The sequence below is a fragment of the Pongo pygmaeus genome, chromosome X (assembly GCF_028885625.2).
Source record: "Pongo pygmaeus isolate AG05252 chromosome X, NHGRI_mPonPyg2-v2.0_pri, whole genome shotgun sequence".
In the NCBI taxonomy this organism is placed as follows: Eukaryota; Metazoa; Chordata; class Mammalia; order Primates; family Hominidae; genus Pongo; species Pongo pygmaeus.
Window position 1 is genome coordinate 43473886 of NC_072396.2, and position 18324 is coordinate 43492209.

Consider the following 18324-nt stretch of genomic DNA (forward strand, 5'->3'; position numbering starts at 1 on the left):
GCATGGTGGTAATTTTAAACAATTATAGAATGTTAATAGAGAGGGAAAAAAGCTCTAGTGTGTTTAAAACAAGAGGGAGCTAAAATCCAAAGACATGAAAATGGGAGAGCAGAGTAAACGTTTACAATTTTCTGAGTTTGTTCTGTTGTCTGGTTAGAGATGAGGATGAATTTTTAAATCTTATTTTGTATGCATGTTAAAATCTGATTGCAAAGCCACAAATGCTAATTTACTTAGCATCCAACTGACATCCACATTTGTATTACAGTCAGATATTAGTAGATACCTAGCAATTAAAGGAAAAATGGAGGCCAGCCCACTTTCTGAGCTCTGCTTCATAGAATAGAAGAAAACACTACCACGTGTTATTGATACCCAGAACATTCATTTTTGGCTCCTGTGGGAGAATGATTTTATATATCATACTCTACTGACTTGCTTCCTTGGTGACTTAGTGGGTGTGAAGTTCAGTGGCCTGTACATCATTGGCACGTTCTCATTCTAAGCATCTGTTCTCGGAATGAAATGAACGTAAATAAATAAGCAGCCTTGTTGAAAAGGTTCAGTCACAAAACAAGTATTTGGAGCATTGAGACATAATAGGCTGTTTTCTAACTTGGTGTTGTTGGATGGTAGCTTTCTTTATGGTGGACTCTAATGCCATGTTATCTCCCACTGATTTTTCTTATGGCTGACTTAGTTGGCCTGCTAAGCTAACGTGTCTAGTTCCAGAGACCAAAACATGATGAGTATTGTGTGTAGTAGCACAGCATTTTTTAGCCCTGGGGAAGAAAAGCCAAAACCTGTATCAGATGTAGCTTCCTTCTGTTCCAAATGAGTATGTAACTATCCAACTACCCTGAGTTTCAAAGGCCATGAAGGGCTGGAAGTTGCTGGGAATTTTATTTGATGAACAGTTCTGATTGTGCTATAATGAAATTAATTACCTTGCCTCCAGGTATAGATGCTACGTTTTATCTCCAGAGTCTGAGAAAACATTTGCCTCCTCTTTTTAAAGACAGCCCAAAGCCCCAGGAGCTCAATGCTCAGGCTTGCTCAAATTGGAAGGAAAATTGGAGAAACTCTCTGTCCACATTTCATTGCATTCTTTCAGATTCTTGGGATTTTGCTGAGTCTGCTGGTCAGAAAGCTTGCTCATCTCCCACACCCCCATGTAATTAATCTGAAATTAACTTTCTCATTAACCCACAGATGGGGAAGGGCAACACACAAATTTTAAAATGTGTATGCTCACACAGGCTTTTATTGGCTATGGTTAAGAACTAACTTCTAGTTGATATATGCAGAAGCAGTTAGAAGATGTTTGAATTGGAATTTTCATAACAAAAATTTGTTGCCAATGCATGTAGTTTTATGTCAACTAAGAGCCCACTCTTGTAAGATAATTGTTAATTGAGGATAATATTGAATCACCTCAAAAACCTGATCCACGTTTCTTTTGATTTTTTCCTATCTTATGTATCTAATCTACTAGGGAATACATACCCAATCTGTTACATGTAAGTTGATTTTCTCACTGCCTAGGAAACATCGGTCTCTTATAAACCCATGTTTATACTGATGTCCTTACCTCTGTTATTTTTTCCCATGTTCAAAGCTCAATATCCCCTTCATCAAGCGTTACTTAACACAGTAGTTCTAATATTGACTGCCCATGATTGTGAGCACTAATTCTAAGGGATCTCTGTCTTTTGATGAGTACCAGGGAAATTTTCTCCTAATTAACACCTGTGTCTCAATTCTCTGTCCCTTTACCTAGTCTTTTGGAGTCTTACTGCCAAAAACCAAGCATAAAAGGCAAAAATAGCAGACAATGGATTTCCAGCTTTATGCCTGTCTTAGCAATTCTGTGAGAGATGTTTTGAAGCTCCTCTTGAAAAATCTGTGCCAAAGACCTAGTAATTGTTTTTTTATGGTTTTCCAATGAAGTGTGAAGTCCTTCTAATAGCTGTCAATAGCCTTCTCTACTCTGTAGCTGTGAACACTAAGAAAGAGGCCTTTAACAACCTTTTTTTTTTTTCTCTTGCTCTTCCATCATCACTACTTTGGTCCGGTCTCAGGCTAGAGACTAAACAGTTGGCATTATAACCTGAATAGCCTAGGAAGTTAAGGGTAGGTAAAATCAATCATATCGAATCCCTCCTGACTTTCAAAATAATAATAATTTTAAAATCACAGGCAACACATATCTACTAGTTCAATTGAAAAAATCATTTATTTTTACTTTATTCCAGGCACATTACTAATAGCTGAGAATCTGTAGATAAAAAAGGAGGTCCCTTTCTCAAGTAACTCACAACCTAATAATGTAGAGAGAGAGATGTAAATGAGAACACTATAAGGTCATATGCTCAGAGGAGACAGGTAACCAGAGGAGGCCAACTCTGAGGGATTGTGAACAGAGTTATGTCCTATCTTTACTATGTTTCTAGTACTTAACACAGGCCCAATCTTTAGTAGATATGCAATAAATATACATTGAATTAAATCCTATTACCCTACTCTTGTTAAAACATTCATAAGGTCAGTGAAATAATCTTCAACACCTTATTGTACTATTGCAAAGTTTACTACAAGAAAAAGAAGGGCATCTACTTAAGTGTTCCTAGATATCTTTTCAAAGAGATGAGTCAGCAAAACTATCCCTTAAAAAGCCCTTTAATTTTTTAAGAAGGCACATAAAATTATTGTTAAGTAAATGTTTAATTACTGTTTTTAATACTTAGCCTAACAGGTTAGGTCAAATTTATGATTCACGAGAGTTGTATTTTTATGTGTTGTGTGTATTTTTATGGTACATTGGAGTCTCTTTTGGGTAATTAATGTGCACACTATAATTATGCCCATTATATAGGACTTGGCACATAATTTTACTCTTTTAAATTGTTATAGAGATCTGTAGTTGTTGTATCTTTGCTTTTACAATGTCCTGTTGTTCATATTTATAGTTTGTTTTATATCATATTCTTGGTTAGGAATGCAATCTGAATTATTACATTGTTCTTTGGGGGGAAAAGATGATCTGTTTTAGAATGATATGCTCTGTTCCCAAAACTGCGAGAATGCATTATGGTGGAAATTGGTAACTACCTATGCAGTCACATACCACTTATTTTTTCACAGCAATGTTGGAGTTCTTTCCTCAATCTGAATGAAAACCCCTTCTTGGAATCATTACTTGCTTCATGACTCTTCTCTCCTGATTTGTCCTTCTCCTGTCCAACTTCCTATAATCATTGGCAGGTTTTCCTCCTAGGCAAAGGTTGTTGTCAGGCCCTGAGCTGATCCTGGACACCATAATACCTGAAATTCCAGCTCAATCAACAGGAGGAACTTAGAATTAAGTTTTAATGCTGTAGACTCAGGAGTAGGTATGCTAGGGATGTGTGTTCTCGCCTAATCCCTACGCAACAGCCTAGCCAAGTTAGCCCTACTGTCTCCCCCTGAATCCACCCACCACTTAACTGGGCCCTTAAAATTCTATTAAATTCTTGTCAATCTCTTTTCTGGAGTTACTGGACCTCACGTCCTGTATTCTCCACCACTACCTGAGATCTGCCTTTGAATGGACAGTGTTCAGACACATGATGTAACTCTACTTTCATCCAACTAACCCCTGCTACCTGACTTTTCAACTGGAGTTTCCCAAAGGCCAACCAACTTTAAGACTGGGCCTCCAAGGTTAGAATACCTAGACTTTTCCAGAACATGCCACACCGTTAGGACAATAGTTTTCTCTCTGCCTAGCCATGCGTGCTAGGGCTTCCCCAGATTTACCAGTCCTGGTTTTGTTTCCTTTTTCACTAGCATATGCTTCTGAGGTACCAAGATGTCTCACAGTAGCACTGGCTGGGACCCTGGTTCCACAGACATGAACATTCCATTAATCCTGCAACCTGCACAATATCTAGTAGAGTAATAAGCACACAGAACTTCTTACTGTGCAAATGCCTAGTCTGAAAAAGAGGAGCTTGTCTACAGATCATAGCCCAGGGATCTGGGACAAACAATGTTGGAGCCAATAAACTAAATGTCTCTGGTCTCAAGACTTTATAACCTGTTGGGGAAAAGGAGAGGAACACCCAGAAAACAAGAATAATGGAGACTGTCTGGTTCCTGTGCTTTCTATGGAGATTAATGTTACTTCTACCTACCTAGCCTCTCAAACAAGAAAATATCCATTCTTCATTTGGCCATTTCAATGATATTTCTTTTTCATTTATACCATTTAAAACTGAATCTTTTTCTGTATTATTATGTTTTTTTTAGCTGAGGACATGTGTTATTCTTTCCAACAGTGTAGAATGACAGAAAATGGAGAACAACGGTCCCTGCCACCTCAGATGCTCATTTCTTTCCAGTGGAGATTCCAGAATATAAGAGGGCTTTCCTCACCTCCCACTCTTTTTTCCACTCAGTCCCATCTGGCTTCTGCTCCCCTCATCCAACTAAAACAGCTCTCACTGAGGACAGCAATAATATCCACATTTCTAAATGCAACAGACTTCAAACTTGCCATCTCACTAGCATGTGACACTACTGGCTACATGTTCCTTTAAGAAACTCTCTTCACCTGGCGCAGTGGCTCATGCCTATAATCCCAGCACTTTGGGAGGCCAAGGTGAGTGGATCACCTGAGGTCAGGAGTTTGAGATCAGCCTGGCCAACATGGTGAAATGCGGTCTCTACTGAAAATACAAAAATTAGCCAGGCGTGGTGGTGGGCACCTGTAATCCCACCTACTCTGGAGGCTGAGGCAGGAGAATCGCTTGAACCCAGGTGGTGGAGGTTGCAGTGAGCTGAGATTGCATCATTGCACTCCACCCTGGGCAACAGAGCAAGATTCTGTCAAAAAAAAAAGAAGAAGAAGAAACTCTCTTCTTGGGTTCTGTGTTAGTTTCCTATTGTTGCTGTAACCAATGACCACCAACTTGGTGACTTAACACACATTTATTCTTGCATAATTCTGGCAGTCAGTTCAAAATCAGTATTACTGGGCTGAAATCAAGATGTCAGCAGGGCTATATTCTCTCTGAAAGCTCTAGGACAGAATCCATTTCCTTTCCTTTTCTAGTTTCTGAAGGCTGCCTGCATTTTTTGGCTCATGACCCCTTTTTCTGTCATCAAAGCCAACCATGCAGCATGCACCTTTCTTCAACTGTCACATTGCCTTCTTGTTCTGAAGTCGAATTTCTTCCTGCCTCACTCTCATAGAAACACTTGTGCTTATATTTAGCACCCAAACAGATAATTTAGGTTAATCTCCTCATCCCAAGGTCTTTAACTTAATCACATCTGCAAAGTCCCTTTCCTCATATAAGATTGCATTCACAAGTTCCAGTGATGAGGGCATGGGTATTTTGAAGGGACGTTATTCAGTCTACCACAGGCTCCATGACATAACACTCCTAGTTTCCTTCCTCACACTTCTTTGGCCACTTGTTCTCTGTCTACTTTGCAGACTTGTCTTGTTCCACACAAAAATTAAATACTAGATTTTCTGAAGGTTTAATCCTAGATTTTCTGTTTTTCATATGCAATGTTCTATTTACTTAGTATTTATAAGCCATAATTCTTTTGCAAAAGTGTGTATTTAAATAGATAAATTTAGTTCAAATTTGGTAAGTTTAAATTAAATTGAATAAATATATTATTTAAATAAATAAATTTTAAAATTGCGAAACATAACACACATAGAGAAAAATGTAAGAACCATGAATATCTAACAGCAAATTATTATAACATAAAGACATGTGTTACTACCACTCGGGTTGAGAAATAGAACATTGCTAGCAGCCTAGATACCCTCTGTGGGCCCTTTCCTAATTACATCCCCATCCTTGGTAAATTTATTTTCAAGCATTTTAATTTGTATAATGCTATTGTATGTGGGATATTTTATTCCTTTTGAGAAAGAGAAAAGCAACCTCAATGTCTGGGAGCTGGTCTGGCTCTTTCCTATTGAACATGAACAAAAACAATTTCACATGAAGGTAGCAGAGTATGTGACCCCAAAATATACCACTTTAAAATAAGGTTTATTTAGAGCTAAAGGCACTTAAAAAATATTAGGTGCGAGAATGGCACTCTGACCCTTCTCTGATAAAACCCCTGTTTGGAAGATGTCCTTCCTATACCAGAAGGAAAGTAATATTCTTGTCATCAAAGATGTGAAGTTGCAACCAAGAGAATTCTACATAAGTAGACATTGTTAAAATAATTCTTCTTTCCTTCAGCTTCCCAGTTTAGTTACTTTACTGCAATTGCCTCTTTTTGTTCAACCTAATATAAAAACATTTAAGGATTTTCACTTCTCTGGGTCTTCATTTCCTTATAAGGGTTTCTGTGTCATGTAAAACTTAACATTAAACAAATTTGTATGCTTTTTTTTTTTTTTTTTTTTTTTTGTCTGTCTTAAGTCAGTTTAATTCCCAGGTTCAGATAAGACCGTAGGAAAGGAGAGGTCAAGTTTTGACTCCACGACACACGGAACAACAACATCAGACAAGGCCACTCTGCAATCCTGATGGATCAAGACAAATGCTAGAGTACCTTGTAATCATGACTGAGTGCAGACAAAAACATAAGCTCTGCCAACCCACAAAAAATGCCAAGGTATCCCACTCTGCCTTCTGAGAGATAGACTGCTTTTTTTTTAACCAGTTAGAGCTCTGACCTCACTTTAATTTTTCGTCTTTCCAAAGATGTGTTAAGATAATAACAAAATTACCTCTGCTTCCTGAGAGCATGCAATTCAGAGCAAAGCTCCGCTTGAACTCTGCCCCAAGAGCACCAGACACAAGCCCAAATCCTATAATGAATCATTTCTAAACATCTTTTCAAAGAGATGTTTCCTCATGATATGCATTCCCTCTTCGCAATGAGCAATATACCCAAACTCATTCAACTACATGCATGTTCCTGGTGGTCTATGCCTATAGGATACTGACATTTTGGACTTTCTAAGTTATTTTTATTTGTGTAAAGATTGCTAATTTTTTGTGTATACCAATTGCATTAATTTTATGAATAATCTCCTTACTGATTTTTCTTATTGCTAAGCTTCCAAAAAATAACATTTACACAATTATGAAAAATATTTCTACCTTCTCTTTTCAGCATTTATTCCTCTTATTTCTTTTTCTTGTCCATTTTCATTGATTAGTACTTGCAAAACATAATAAATATTCCTGGTGATAATGGGTATCTTTGCCTTATTCTTACTTAAATTGGAATTTCTTGAGTTTCTCACTATTAAATATGATGCTGGCCTTTTATTTGAGATGTATATCATGTAAGGAATTCTGGTTCAAATTCTGGCTCTGCCACTTAAATGCTGTGAGACCTTAGGCAAGCTGTTTACACTTTTGGCACTAATTTTCTCATCTGAATATTATGGCAATAATCTCACCACTTCACAGGGCTTTGCCAAAATTAAATTCATTAAAATATTTTCAGATTGTGAAAATGCTTACAGCAGTGCTTGGTTCATAATTACTACATAAATGAATTTATATAATACCAATACAATATTCTCTAACACAAGATAGTTCTATAGCATATACTATATAATAGTACAAACAATAGTATTTCATGTATTGTATAAATACTATTTATTAATCCTCTATTCTGATTTAATTAAGAATTTTATCAGCACTAGAGGTTGGATTTGATCAAATGCCTTTATGACATCTGCAGCAATGTTCATATAGCATTTCTCTTTTCATGGATTCATCTTTCTTAAACACCCATCTGATCAGGTTACACTCCTGTTTGGACTCCTTATGACTGCATAAAATAATGCATAATTCCTTAGCAAGGCATTCAAGAACTCCCATAATATAACCCCAGCTTTTGTTTCCTCAATGCACTCTCTGCTCTGGATATATTAAATTATCTGCTTCATAAAAGGGCCATGCTCTACAATAATAGTTTTAACATGTGGCTTTGTTATGAGGATTTAACAATGTATGCATTTTAAAAATATATAAAACAGTACCTGGTGCAGAGTAAATGTAATATAAGTGTTCCTATATATATTTTTTTATACTTAGGGTTTTGTCAGTAATAGGTGTTGAATTTTATCGAGATCCTTTGGGGCATTTGTAGAGATGTTTATATGGTATTTTTCCTGTGATGGAGTCATTTTTTAAAACATATGTCTGATCATATGACACCCTCATAGCAATTTACTACTGACTACTGTTAAAGCGAAATAATATGGTCTGAGAAGGACTCCATACTTCTATATTTGAGTCCTTGTGGATGAACTGCAACCTAACTTAATAGGTAGACAAGATTGAAAACCTAATTTAGGAGTATGTGCCTGTAACAATAGCTGAGTCTTGGCCAATCCCAGCAGCCATTCTTCAACCACTCATACACTGCTGAGTGTTCTGTGTTCAAATAAGGCGAACACTGAGCTGTAACCAATCCAGTTGTTTCTGTACCTCACTTCCGATTTCTGTATGTTATTTCCCTTTTTTTTTTTTTTGTCTATAAATCTTCTACCACGTGGCTGCCCTGGAGTCTCTCTAAATCTGCTGTGATTCTGCGGAGGTGGGCTGCCCTATTTGCGAATTGTTCACTACTCAAACTCCTTTAAATTTAATTCGGTTGAAATTTTTCTTTTAACACTACAAAGCAAGGCATTCAAGATATTCCGTGATCTAACTGTATTGGGGGGACATGACTGTGGTCCTGTAAATAGGTTTTAAAATTTTCTCTTAATCCAAAGCAACTTTCACCAGGCTGTGAATTTTCATTTTTGTTTGCTACCTTCTTTTGTCCCTAGTGTTTGTGCAAATTATAAGACAGATACGTAGCGTTATAGATGTTGACATTAATTGATCTGAAACTTTTTAATTTATTGGAGCAATTTCTTGCCAATCTTCTGTTCCTTCTTTGAGGCCTGAGCAGCCACTTGGTTAAGTATTCATTAGTTTGACTTCTATACTGCATATGTAAAAATTCCACAGGTATTAAAAAAGACTTTCACCTCAATACCTACATCCTGTTCTAGCAGTTTCCTATTTACTATGCATACGTTACAGACAACTAAACAATATTTGGAGATCCCCTTAGGGCTGCCTGAAAATTCAGAGATATATTGAAATCACATCAGCAATATATTTCCCTTTCATAATATATTATGCCATAAGTTTGTAATCTCTCCTAAGGAAACAAAATTAATTTTTCAATGTTCTTCGCTTGTGAGAGAGGATAGCATAATAAATACTCCTCCTTTGTACATTTGGAGATAATTGGCTGGAAAACTATTAGGTGAAAATTGTTTTCTCACTCACGGTCATTCTGCTACACATTAGCACCATTGAGGCATGCTTTTGAACACCAGGAACATGCCCTTCAGACAAAGATTAATTAGATGCAAAAGTTAAAAGAGAGAAACAGATGAATCCTCAGCATGGCTTTTAGAATATAAGTGTGGTCCATGTTAATGGCTGTGCTAGTTTTCAAAGCTCGCCTTTTGAACTCATCTTTTTATGTATCTAGTTTAAAAGGCTTGCATTCCTATTAATAATGAAATTTTAAAATGAAAGAGAGCCATATAATGACCTAGCATTCATGCAAAGGAAATCATTATTTACCATATAATAATTAATTCACAAATATCACCTAAGGAACCAAACTGAGGAGAAACTCCTGCTTTGCTCATCTTCTTTCCTTCAATTACAACCATCCACTGTGTTGGAAAGGGCTGCAGTGGGGTTGCAAAGATGGGTATAATGTCGTCCTACTACTTGACAACAAGTCCTTTAAGAGCAGCAACCAGGACAAATATACAAATATCTTTGATGCAAGGCAGAAGATGTTACGGCCCAGAAGAAAAATTTCAAAAGAGGGAAAGATCACATCCTTGTTTTGCTTCTGATACGTTGTCTTGCTTTATTATTTTATCACAACTATTTTAAGTCACAAGAATAAAGAGATAATGCATAACAAGCCAAATAACACAGATGCTTAAAAAGAAATAGTTCATAATCTGCTCCTCCATCCCTTCAATCTCTGCCCCTGTTCAAGGTAACAAATCTGATATGTTTGATGTACAATTTCTATATCTTTCTAGATTCTCATTTTAAAATCCCAAAATTTTTATTCTTTTACCAAAAAGGATCATCCGATATGTCTTTTCATGCTTCCTTTTTCAAACTCCAGTGTAAGATATAAAGAACTAGAAATGCCAATGCAGTTTGATGGAAGAAAAGGAGTCTTTTCAATGAGTGGATCTGGAGAAACTGAATATCTGTATGGAAAAAAAAAAAAGATCCTTGACCCCCTCCCTCACAGATATTTAAAAATTAATTTGACATGGATCATAGATCTAAATGTTAAAGCTTAAACTATAAAACTATAAAGCTTCTAGAAGAACCTACAAGAGAATATAGTCATGACCTTGGAGTAGGAAAAGTTTCTCAACAGGATAGATAAAGCACTAATCAAGAATGAGAAAATTGATAAAACACACACACACACACACACACACACTTCTGCTCTGATTTCCAGAGTAAACATACCAATTTGTACTCTCATCAGTAGCATATAATGGTACCACTTGTTCCACATCTTGGTCAGCACATGATATTGTAGGTTCTTAATCTTTACTATTATTGTTGTTGTTTTAATTTTAGCCATTCTGGTTGGTGTGAATCTCACTGTGGTTCTAATTATACTTCCTTGATAACAAATGAAGGTGAGTACTTTTCATTGGCTGTTTGGGTACTTTTTTTGGTGAAATGCCTGTTAAATTCTTCTGTACATAAAACAAAAAAGGAAAGAAATGGGATGTGTGTTTCTCATTGATTTGGAGACATTTAAACATATATTCTGCACATTATATATAATATATAAAATATCTGGGCCTTCACTGTTCTAATAGTCTTTTGATAAAGAAAAGTTGCTAATTTTAATGAGTACAATTGGCAAATTATTCCCCTTATTGTTAGTGTATTTTGTGGAGAGTAGCTAAGCAAGCCCAAAACCGATATGGCAGGCAATCAGGAAGGCAGGATCATGAGCAGACAGGAAACCCACAAGCATGGGTTTACACTTGTCCACAGGCAGTCAGTCAGGATGGGAAGATGACCAGCAGGCTGAAATAGCACATGTGTGAGCTAAAGCTTGTTGTTCACAGACAGCAGTCAGGGAGGAAGATCCAGGAGGAAAGGAAGAACAATTGCAGATGCAGATGCTATCTGGGTCTCCAAACTCAGGGAAGGCCTAAGCCCTTTTGCAAAGCCCTTGAAACTAATTAAATCAGGCCAGCAAAGATGTTCCTCAACTTACAATGAGGTTATGTCCCAATAGTGCATATTCAATCAAAAATTGTAAGTTGAAAATGCATTTAATACCCTGATAACCCCATTGTAAAGTCAAAAAATTATAAATTGGACCATCATAAGGCAGAGGCAATCTGTAATACCCCTTTTGATTAACTTAAAGTCAACTGATTATGGACTTGAATCACATTTGCAAAATCCCCTTACAGCAGCACCCAGATTATTTGTGTGAATGAGTATCTGGGAGAAGGCCTGTGTATGTTATGTAATGACTGCTGCTTCCTTTCCGTTCTCCAACTCTTGTAAGAGAACCTCACTCATAACCACCCCCCATCTAGAAACATACTAGAAAGCGAATTCTGAGAACTTGCTTTCAGCCTAATCCAATTGACACATCAAATAATTATCATAAATATTCTTCTGTGTTATCTTCGAGAATCACAATGTCCAATTGGTCATGCATTTAAATAGCCACATGTGGCTATTTAAGTTTAAATTAAATAAAATTTTAAAGTCAGTTACTCAGTCACGCTAGCCAAGTTTCAACTGCTCAATAACTACATATGGCCACTGTGTTAAACAGCAGGGAGACAGAGTATTTCCATCTCATATCACAAAGTTCTATCAGACAGTGCTATTTCAGAAATGATTATTTTGCCTTTAACATTTAGGTTTGTCTCTCATTTGGAACTCATATTTTACTAAAGAGCAAGGTAAAGGTCAAGATTTATTTTTTTCCGTATGGAAATCAAATTGATGGACCCAGTATTATTTCTTGAAAAGCCTACCCATTCGCATTGCATTTCAGTGGCTGTCATCTTTATTGTAAATTGGATGACCACATATGTGGTGACCTGAATGGCCTGTTTTGGGCTTTTTATTCTATAAGTTTTGTCTATTTATTTTATCAATACCTCCTGATCTTAATTCTTGTCTTTTTATAAGTATTGATATTGGTAATAAAAGTTTTCTAATTGTTTTTCTTCTTCAAAACTGCCTCAGTAATCTTTTACCTTTTGCATTTCTATGTGCATTTTAGAATCAGCTTGTCAATTCATACAAACAATTTTCTTGGGTTTTCACTGGGATTGCATTAACTCTATACATGAATTTGAGGGCAAATCGGCATTTTCTTTTGCATTTAAATGCTATTAAATACTGTTCAACTTGTCCAATTATGTTCTTCGACACATTCCCATTGGCAATGTGTGAAGTTCCTACTTCCCTGTGTCCTTATCACCACTAAATATTTTTAAAATTTAATTACATCAATTTATTTATTTATTTATTAAGGTGGAGTCTCGTTCTGTCGCCCAAGCTAGAGTGCAGTGGTGTGATCTTGGCTCACTGCAACCTCCGCTACCCAGGTTCAAGTGATTCTTGTGCCTCAGCCTCCCGAGTAGCTGGGAGTACAGGCGTGCACCATCACACCCGGCTAATTTCTGTAATTTTAGTAGAGATGGGTTTTCACCATGTTGGCCAGGCTAGTCTTGAACTCCTGAGCTCAAGTGATTTGCCCACCTTGGACTCCCAAAGTGCTGGGATTATAGGCATGAGCCACCATGCCCGGCCACCACTAAATATTTTTAATCTTTAAAAATATATGGTATCTGATGAGAGAAAATATCCTGCTGTTTGAATTTGAATTTCCCCAACTTTTAATGATGTTGAGCAACTTTTTATATTTTTTCCACTTAAATTTTCGTTTCTGTGAATTGATTTCTCACTTTAAATCGTTTTTGCTAATTCAAATGCAGGTCTTTTCATGTATTATGGATGTAGTGGATACTATGCAATGCCACTCAGATTTTCTTTCAGGAAAGTTGCACTTATTTTACCATTTGCCTGGAGTGTTATCTACTGACTGGTCACAGCTATGTCTTCTCTGGGAATTACCCTTGGCCAGAGGATGCTGCATTACCTAAGGTTGTATTTCATAATTGATTAATGCTAGTGTACAGAAGCCTGCCTTCTTTACCTTGTGGTGGGGAATCTCCAAAAGACCATGCCAGCTTTAGCGCTGCCCCTTTGGACTGGCTAAAGCTGCTGGTACAACTGTACTATAGTTCAACCTCTCCCTCTGACCAATCTTGCTTCTTTTGTTTTCTTGCAGGTATTTTTGCCTAAAAGCATCCCCCAGTAAACTTTCTATGTGCAAATCTCAGTTTCAGAGTTTGTTTCTCCAGAAACCTGACCTATGACAATTCGTATAGGAAGTGGTTCTAATTGCTATTTTGGAAATAGATCACCTGTGGGTTTGCTGTCAATAATGACCCCAATGCTGGTGGTAAGTGGAGTATGGAGAGTCCTTGGCATGCTATCGTGGTATAATTGTTATAACTTTCACCAGTGGTAAACTCTTGTGGAATATGGATGGAGCAGAATACATTGTTGGGTGCAATATCTTAAGCATTTGGGATATACAGGGGAAATAGTAATTTTAAAGATTGTGAGATTGGATAGCTGCAATTGGGGGCCTTTTTGTTAGATAAAGGCAATCCAATACCTAAATGGATGAATTGGTAATTAAATGCTAAATGTGAAAGTCAGATGGTCTCCTTGGTAACATATAAAGAGGCTTCCCTATAGCCATGGGGCAAAAAAAGTGGAGAATCAGGCCTGGGACTTAATTATAAGAGTAGCAAAGCTCTGCATAAAGTTGAATTCTCAAAAGTGTATTGTTGGAAGGGCACAGGTCAGAGATTCATGAGACTTTTTAGAAGGTGAGATTGAAACCATTATATTTTTAAACATGTACTCATGAATATAAGTTTTAGCACTCCCTTTTATCTCTTTTTCTGGCCCAATAAACATAAGTGTTATAGGTACTGAAATTAGGTGAATTTAATGATGTCACTATAAAATTATTTATATCTTGATATTTGCCAAAGAACCTGAAATGGCAGTTCCAATTTTGTATTTTCTTCCTGTTTTCTTTCATCTGTTTTAGTTTTTAAAACTACCTGGAAAATCTATTCAATTTGATTATACAATTTTTGAGATGTGTCAGGAATACTTGAAGAATGAAGATTTAGGAAAATCTTTCAAAGTGGTCAGAGTAAAAAAAAAATACAATTCAGAGAAAATATAGCCCCCTTATGTTTTTCAGTACTAAATAATCAACTCAACATAATGAAAAACCTGAAAAACAAGAAAATTCATTTGAAAGACAAGTGAGTGTGGAAAAAATGAGACATGACAACATGAGATTAAGAAAAGAAATTAATATTAAATAAAAAGTAAAATAAAAGTGTACAGTCAACAGGGTCCCAGAGTTTTATTATTAAATCTGCTTCACAGAGTACCAGCCTACATTGAAAGGAACAATTTCCTAAAAGTCAATATTGACAGAATAAGAGAAAAGATTGCATTTACTTACCTCATGAGTCCAATGCAAGACCTTTTTGTAATCACACAAGTCAGAAAGATATTACTTCTTAGTTTTTCGTTGTCCTGCTTTTTAAAAAATTAAACCAGAAATACAGAAATGTCCATGAAAACTAATATTGAGAATCCTTCATGGACTTGTATTTTTCTAAATGCCAAACTTTTGGAAGATTAAATGACAAGAAATCCCTAGGAAGTTAACTTTGCTAGGACAGAAAGATCATCTGACAACATCATTCTTTCATTATTTGGTATAACTCTAGGATGAGGTGTGCACAATATATAGAACATATTCTTGCCTATCTAAGCCAAGTGAAACTATATTCAAATACCCATTAGGCATTGTATTTGAAAAAAAAGCAAAAATGACAATATCTAATATTACATAACCAGGCTGTACAGTACAAATTCTAATGTTAATGTGTATTATGCTATATTACAGTGTGTCTGAAAGAGACCAAATTAGGATCATTTTGCATTCTGCTAATGTGTATTCTTCAGTGATTTCACTGAATATCAGAATCTTGTGCATAGAGTGATATCAGGTGGAAAATATGGCTCTTTCATTTAGAATTTAAAATGATCTGGCCCCGAAGTGTCACTTATTCTTTAGAGAATTTCTACATAGTGCATACAACGGCTTTGTAGCTGCATTTTTATTCAGAGTCTGGCTTTGAAAACACAAGTGTAATTAAAATCAGAATATAAGTACAGGAGCTGGCTTTGTTAATGTTAACACAGTTGATTGTTTAAGCCTGGTGCATCATTGCACAGGGCGCTCTACTTATTGCAATGTTAAGGCTCTGGGTAAAGTTCAGGGCTTCTTTCATTAAGTCGCCCACACCTTCCTTTCCTTACTCCCTGCTCACTGCAGCTTCTGACGTTTGGAGACCCAGGAAAATTGTCTGAGGATGGAGGCATATAGGAGTTGCAACTGAGCTTTCCATTTGGCACTGTCTTGCCTGGTATCTTTTCAACAGTTTGTGAAAAATAAATGGGTGAATTAATTATCTTTCTGTGAGTATTATGAATCCAATGATCTTCTTTGTAAAAATGAAAAATGCTAACTGATATTTTCAGGCTGCAATACAGATTCATATTAAGATAATTTACCTTACAATAATCCTTCATCAGGATTTTAGTGAGTGCTGGTGGTAGACATTTGGGACATATCCCTTCTCTCAGAAAGTTTCCAATCTCAAGGGAGCAGCTAAATAAACAGAGAACTATATTAGTATAGATGAATAGAATTATTAGAAGGAAATTAGACAATCAAATTTTAGACTGAATCAGAATCACTAGGAGAGCTTGTTAAAACACAGTTTATTGGGCCTACCCCACTATTTCTGATGTAATAGGTCTGGAGTAGGGCCTGATAATTTACATTTCTAACAGCTTTCCAGTTAATATTGATGCTGCTGGTCTGATGGCCACATTGATTGCCATCAGATTCTGAGAATTCACTCTACTTAATGATGAGGGTCTCATACAAAGAAACCCGCATTTACAGGGGACCAATATGGCATAATCAGTGAGTCACACAGGAAAGAATGAGTAGAACTTTTGCAATGCTCTTTCCTAGGAACCTCCCTAACTGATTGTGTGGGTCAAATGAGTTTAAGTAGTATCATCCTCATTTTAATGATGAGCAAAGAGAGGCCAAGGCAAGCTAAGTGGCTTATCCAAGATTACACAGCTGACACAGTCACAGACTGGGCTGCAACCCACCCCGCTTGGTATTAGTACTGTTTCCACACATACCTGTGCAGAATAGCATTGTAATGAGAATGTTTGGAACAATATAGGAAGAGTCTTGGAGGAGATAAGGCTTTCAGTAAAATTTCGAGAATGGTGAGTTGCAAATGATACGCAGCGTGCATGCACTGGTCTGCCATTAGGCAATGATGTAGCAGTAAGATTGGAAGATCTATGTATAACAGGGGGCAACTAGGGACCTCTGACTATAAGGAAAAGTCAGATTAGGATGTAGCAAGGTATAGAGGAGACAGCCAGGTCAGAAGTAGTTAAGGAGGGGCCTTAGAGACCTAATAGTGTAGGTGCATCTTATCTGGATGCAAATATAAAACCCCCTCTCAAATATAAAACAGAGAGGGGGTTTCCAAGGAGCAGGTATGGAGGATACTTTGGCCTTAGTCTTGAGATGCATGGGCAAGGTTTCAGTGCAGAGGCATAGAAAGGTCATTTGTATAGTCCTGAGCAAGTCACTGAAAAAGGAGAGCTTAAAATTGATTGACAGTTCAATTAAGAATCCTGAACTAACAATACCACAACTCTAGAAGTTACAGGTGTGAATGGGAAAGCCCCCAAATTGCTGCAGGGCTGGAGGGTCACACAGGAAATGCCTAAAGCTTTCTTTGTAATCTAACTGAAGAATCTGTTCTTAGATTTGGGGCCAATCTGGAAATTACTGTTGCTGATAAAAGCAGAAGTGTTTACACTGCTCTTGCTGCTTACTCATTACTGTACTAGGGCTGAGCATTGAGGTAGAAAGAGGTGCTTAGGAAAGCGGACGAAAGGACAAGAACCCTGAAAATAAATAGCTAAACCGTTCTCAGGATAATAAATGAATAAAAAGAAGTATGCAGAGTTCCCAGAATATTATTTAGAATTGGTTGCCTATGGTTTCTGAGAATTTACTGTAATTAATGTCTAAAACCTGCATTACACATAGGGGACCAAGTGGGGCCAAACCAACATGAGTCTTTTAGGAAAGAATGAATAGAACCTGTAAAATAATAAGAAAAGATAATTTAGAACCAAGTTGAAAGATTCCATCAGGGACTTCCCCACTGTCTAGATGGAAGAAATGCCCTTATCTCAACTGTGCAACATGTAAATATTGTCTGGCTGAAAAATAAAGTTATATTCAACAGTCAATTCTTTTGGGAGGGCTTCCTAAGATGTTCTCTTAAATTTAGGCATTGTGTCTATCAACAAATGTAACTAGCTATCAACCTGCAAACCTGCCTCCTCATCTGCTTATCTCTCTGTCCTCTATCTGTATCTATCTTATGGTCATAGTTAGCATTTGGTAATACCAACTTGGAAGATTTTTAGGCTAAAATTCCTGCATGCCAGTTCTATGGGATGAATCTTGAGTTCTAATCACCTATAAATTCATATGGAAGAGAGGATCCCAAATTACTTCTTAGAAAATCCAGAGCCTTCTCTGCATATAGTTTCTTGGCTACCTCTATGAGCAGCTGAACACTTGTGTTCCTTTAATTGCCCAACTTCTACATTTTAAATTTTTTTAACTTTGAGATGTTCATTTTACTAGCAACATAGTATGTATGTACTTTAGATACATTCAGGGAGTATAACCTTGAATTCACTCTCAATTAATATCAACAAAACCCTCATTCTACAAATGAAGGACAGCCAAGACACATGTAAACCTTCATTTCTCCAGAGGCTCTAAAATTATCCTTGGATTAACCTAGACCATAAGAGAGACATACACACCTGGACTGTGTTGTTTTTGCCCATCTCTCTCCCCCACATCCTGTTTTTTTCGAATCACACTTTGACTTTACGTTATTGAACAATATTGAAGAACACTGCAAGAAAAAAAACAAAAGTAGTTGTATTTATTGTA